The following is a 6,000-nucleotide window of genomic DNA, read 5'->3' as shown; positions in this document are numbered from 1 at the left end:
GAGACTGAGAAGCCATCAACAGTGGCCTGGGATTAGGAGCGACAGCCATGCTCTATATGATGATAGTTCAGCACTACGGACAGCAATATACATGCTTGTGTGCCCCCCAAAACGATTTTAAGCTTGCTCTAACTGTACCCAGAATGTACCCGTATAACATCAGCTTGTGCATAAAAAGGAAAGAAAGAAAAAGAAAAAGAAAAAAAAAAAAGAAAGAAAAACAAGCCAGCAATAATAACAGGTGAGATATACGAAATACCTAATATGTGCCAAGCATTGTACTAATCTATTTTATTTGTTACTATGCTCTGTCCTCTCAAGAACTGTGCAGATAGCTATTATTATTATTTTAATTTATGGATAAAGAATCTAAGGTTCATAGAGATTAAGCAGCTCGCCAAATGTCAACAACTAATAAGCCTCCATAGTGGGTCCTCGATCCCTTTGCCACACCATCCGCACCCCACCTACACGCATAAGTTTTCCTCCCAAGAGTCCGACGAAGCCCAAGTTTAGTGGGCCACCAGTTCAGTTCCTGATAACCAGTGAGAGAAAGGTCCTACCTCAGAAACGTGCCATCCAAAAAAAGCAAACATTATGCAAGGAAGACAGGAGCCTCCGAAGACATGTTGTCCACAGCCTTATCTACAGGTTGCTCACAGGGTCTCCGGGGCACATAAACCACAATGATAGGCACGTTCCATTTACAAACGCTTGCGTGTTTTCATTTTTATGTCTCTGATGTCTACATTTTTTCCCCAAGCATAGCAATTTTCTAATCGGTCCCGCATGTCTGTTCTTAACCATGTAGCTGAGAGCCGGCCAGACAAACTGCAAAGTCCTTGGCCACAGAAACACCTGGCTCCCCAAGGATGTGTGCCTCATTGTCTTAAATCTAGTCAAGGCCCTTTGATCTCCCTGCTTAGACAAGATTGCAGCCAGGCCTTTTTATAGCATCCTTCCAGACCAAGCATTCTCCCTTTTCCCTGACCCCTCCCTTTGCTACTCACTGACTCCAAACTCTCCTTCCCCTTCCTCATCTCCCATACCCCTGAGCAGCCATCTCTCTCTCTCTCTCTGGGCCCTCTTCTTGCCTCTAAGACACATCTCATAGAGCTGCACTCTCTTTTATCCAGGGATATGCACATGACTATCTCTTATTAAAGGCAAGAACCGTCTCTTAAGGAGGCAGCCTTTATTCTAGGAGTACCCCAACTTTAAGTATTATTTCTTTGACTTTCTATGGACCTATATTCTTATTGGCCCTTGGATCCTAATTGTGACATATAAAGTATGGCCACCACACTCACGACTTAGGTTCTCTCTCAGTGTTTCCCCTTACCCTAGGACACTACCTCCCAAAATACACTTACACACATGTAAGCTCACATGTGTACACATGCATGAGTATCTGTATGCGTGTCTGTGTGTATCTATCTAGTACTTTCTCTGCTACTTGTTGGCATCCTAAGAGTAGGACGTGTGTCTAATTCTTCCCTGAATTTCTACCCTCTGGTGCTATTTCGGGCACATAGAATGTGGCCACGTATTTGAAAGGTGGATTTAAAAGCACAACATGGATATTGGCCTGTTATTTTTTTTTCAATAGTATCTTTATCTGGTTTCGGTATCAAGGTAATGCTGGCCTCGTAGAATGGCTTTGGAAGTGTTCCTTCCTCTTCAATTTTTTAGAATAGTTTGAGAAGGCTAGGTATTAATTATTCTTTGGCACTGGTCTCAGCAATATCTATTTGGATATATCTCCAGCAAGAGCAACAAAAGCAAAAAAAAGGGGATTGCATCAAACTAAAAAGCTTTGCATAACAAAAGAAACCATCAACAAAAGTAAAAAGACAGCCTACTGAATGGGAGAAGATATTTGCAAATGATATGTTCGATAAGGGGTTAATATCCAAAATATATAAAGAACTCTTACAACTCACCATCAAAAAAGTAAACAGACAAATTAAAAAATGGGCAGAGGACCTGAATAGACATTTCTCCAAAAAAGACATACAGATGGCCAACAGACACCCAAAAAGATGCTCAACATCACTAAACATTAGGGAAATGCAAATCAAAACCACAATGAGATATCACCTCACATCTGTCAGAACGGCTATTATCAAAAAGGCAATAAATAGCAAGTGTTGGCAAGCCTGTGGAGAAAAGAGAATCCTTGTGCACTGTTGGTGGTTTTATAAGTTGGTGCAGACACTATGAAAACAGTATAGAGGTTCCTCGAAAAAATAAAACTTGAACTACCATACAACTCAGCAATTCCACTTCTGGGTATTTACCTGAAAACTTGAAAACACTAATTCAAAAAAAGAGATGCTGCATACTTATGTTCGTTCATTAATATATTATCTTCACTAGCCAAGATACAGAAGCAACCTAGGTGTCATTACTAGATGAATGGATAAAGAGATACACACACACACACACACACACACACACACACACACACACACCACACACACTCACACACTCACTCACTCAAAATGGAATATTACTCAGCCATAAAAAAAAAAAATGACATCTTGTCATCTGCAACAACATGGATGGACTTAGAGGATATCATACTAAATGAAATAAGTCAGACAGAGAAAGGCAAATACCGTATGATTTAACTTACATGTGGAATCTAAAAAACAAAATAAACAAACAAAACAGAAACAGTCTCATAGATACAGAGAATAAAACTGGTGGTTGCCAGAGGGGAAGAGAGTGGAGGGATGGGCGAAAAGGGTAAAGGGGACCAGGAGATACAAACTTCCAGGTGTAAAACAAGTCACGAGGATGTAATACACAGCATAGGGAATATAGTCAAAAACATCATGATAACTTTGTACAATGACAGATGGCTACTAGCCTTATCATGGTGATCACTTTGTAAGCTAGTTAAATGTACAATCGTTATGCTGTACACCTAAAAGTAATACAATATTGTATGTCAATTCTAATGAAAAAAAATGCCAGAAGAAAAATAAATAAATAAAATAAAGGCAGAGCGTGTGCATTAAATGGCTTAAATATGGAAATAAGAGTAACTCTCCCATGAGCCTAATCTGGAGAGGGCCTGACCAGCTAAGTTTAACCTGCCTGTGTGTGCTGCTCAGGACCTGGGAGACAGCGCCAAATCGCCAAACCCATTCCCCACTGCTGCCAACAAGGGACCTGGGCAAGAAGCACCTTGATAGCAAGCACCACAAACAACTCACTCCACAAACCCCCGCTGATCACTTTCTACATGCCAGACCTTCCAGCTACGAATGTGGTTTAATTAATAACTGCTTTTTAAAAGAATACTGAAGAAAGTGGAATTCATACAGCAGGAGATTAAAAATAAAAAGAGAGTAAACTGTGCTTGCTAAATACCTAGCGTGTGTCACTTTTACTGCACATAATATCTCATTGAAGCGTCACAACCAACCTGAGAAAAAGGAATCGTTTTCCCCATCTCAGTGAGCTCTCGAAATTGCTGAGGCCTGATCTGCGGGCCTGACGTGTATGCTGCAGCCTACAACTCTTGTGGGATGCAAGATTGATCAGGTAACCAGAGACGGTAAGTCGATTTGAGCACAGAGCACAGTATAGTCTAGTAATATTTCTTTATGATAGTAAAGATTTCCTGTCATAATATTAAATGCCACTTAAAGGAGCACAAATGCTGAATGTGAGCAGATTAGCCAAATTGGGGTATAAATTCCAACTCTCAGGGTTGTATCCCCGAGGCAAAGTAAAACGCCCGGTAGTGGTTACCCCCTTCCTCAACAAAGAGCAGCTTTCTAAAATGTAATCCATATAAAATATTACATTTCTTAAAATATGTTGGCTTTGGGCTAGTTGCACGTTTTCTATTGGAGTTAGTACCTCATATTGAGGTGTAGAAACTTAGGACATCTAATACAGTGAGCCAGCTAGACAAACCAAAATTTAAAACAACAATGCACTTCATACAATGTAACTCATTTTATGTTGCTTTTGGTCCTCACTGGTTCTTTGCTTTGCAGTGTGGAATCTTTCACCTCTGGCCTCAGCTCTGGGCGACCAGAGCAAAGAAGCAGACGTTGGACGAGTAGATGAACTTGATGGGTGTCCCTAGGCCCTGCTGCTGCCCTTATGACCCCACCAGATTACAGCTTTGTGTTTTAATCCAGACTGACCTGGAAAAGGCACGCTTCCAAGACTCCAGACTTCCACCTTTCCCTGCCCTCCTTATGTCGGAGAATCGAAGCTCCAAAAGAGTCAAGAGTTATGCTCACTTCCCACTGTGCATGATCTCTACGTAAATGTCTAATACTTATTAAACATTATGATGTGCCTGGCACTGAGCTAAGCTTACTACACGAACGATTTTATTTATATGTCACAATTTAATTAGGCACATACTTTTCTTACTCCCACTTTACAAATAATAAAACTGATGCAATTCTCGAAGACAAATTCCACAAGGACTCTATCTTATGTTGCTACAAGTCCAGGGCCTAGACCAGTATTTTGCATATAAAGGCTCAAGAAATAATTATTGCGAAGAGTGACATCGCTGACATGGCGAAATAAAAGTTTTCTACTATCCCCCCCTCAAAAGAGAACACCAATTCAGACAATCGCTTATGGATGGTGGTCCCTTTGTGGAAGTCCAGGAGTCCAGTGAAGTTCCAACGTACCATTGGAACAATATAAAATCGAGATTATATGCGTTAAAGAAGGTAAGAGGAACAGTTTCACTCTATCCACATCACCCAGCCCCATGGTGACACAGCTTGGCGCCCAGAGAATCCTTGGCCTGCGATTTCTCCCACAAAGGGAAGTGAATGTATGTGAGCGATTGCCCAGCTTCCCCAGCTGTGTGGGATGCTGGCAAAGAGACCCAGCTCTTTCTCGCCCTATTCAGAATACAGAAGTGAACTGCATGACTGCAGGGAGGGAAGCGGCTGGGAGAACAGCAGCCAGGGCTCTTGGAGGGCATCAAAGGAACATGGATCCTACTAACTGTGTTGCAAACTCCATCAGGAAGCCCACCAATGATCCACTGGGAACACCTCACCTACAAACCCTCCCAACTGGTCTACAGTCACACCCAACGCTCCGCAACCTCACCCCCACATACCCTACCCTATGGCCAGCCCCTTGGGCACATCCCTTATGACAGCAGGTACAAGCCTTTGCAGACAGCCAGTAAGCACTTGTAGAAAGCCAGCCCAACTCTGTAGAACCGTGTAAGAGCGCACCAACTTGAGCATTCAGCACAATCCTAGGGAAAGCAAATAGGAAGGTGTCGGCACCACGTCTGGCTTTGCAGAATGGAGAGAAGGTATCCACAGTTAATAATTCCCCCTCAAGAGAGAACAAGAATTGTGGAGCAGGAGTATTAACTGAAAAGGTCTGAGAAAGCCTCACAATCCCTAAAAAGGATGATGGAAGGTATTTCTCTCCCGAAGTCAGTAAAGACTAGAGGAGGTGACTGCTTCTTCAAATGTGAAGACAGAACACAAAACTTTAAGAAAAATAAAACAATCAAGGAAACATGACACAATTAAGGGAATACAATAATTTTCCAGTAACCAACCTCAAAGACATGGAGATCTGAGATTTGCCCAATAAAAAATACGAAATAGTCATTTTAAGGAAGCTTAGTGAACAACAACAACAAAAAAAAAAACCACTGAAAAATAATTCAACAAAATCATGAAAAAGATAACAAAATGAGAGGTTTAACAGACGGCTAGAAATAATTAGAGATGACAAATTCTGGAGCTGAAGAATATAAAGAATAAAGTAAAAAGATGCAATAAAGAGCATCGACAGAGGACTGAATTGAGTAGCAGAAATAATCTGTGAGGTAGAAGACAGACCTTTTGAAATTAAACAGTAAAAGGGGAAAAAAGTGAAAAAGATTGAAGAAAGCCTACAAGAACTGTAGAATACCATTAAGAGAAACAATCATGTATTACTGGAGTCTCAGGAGGGGAAGAAAGGCAGAAAAGTACGAAA

The sequence above is a fragment of the Pteropus medius genome, unplaced genomic scaffold (assembly GCF_902729225.1).
Source record: "Pteropus medius unplaced genomic scaffold, Ma_sr-lr_union100, whole genome shotgun sequence".
NCBI lineage: Eukaryota > Metazoa > Chordata > Mammalia > Chiroptera > Pteropodidae > Pteropus > Pteropus medius.
This window is presented reverse-complemented; position numbering follows the sequence as displayed.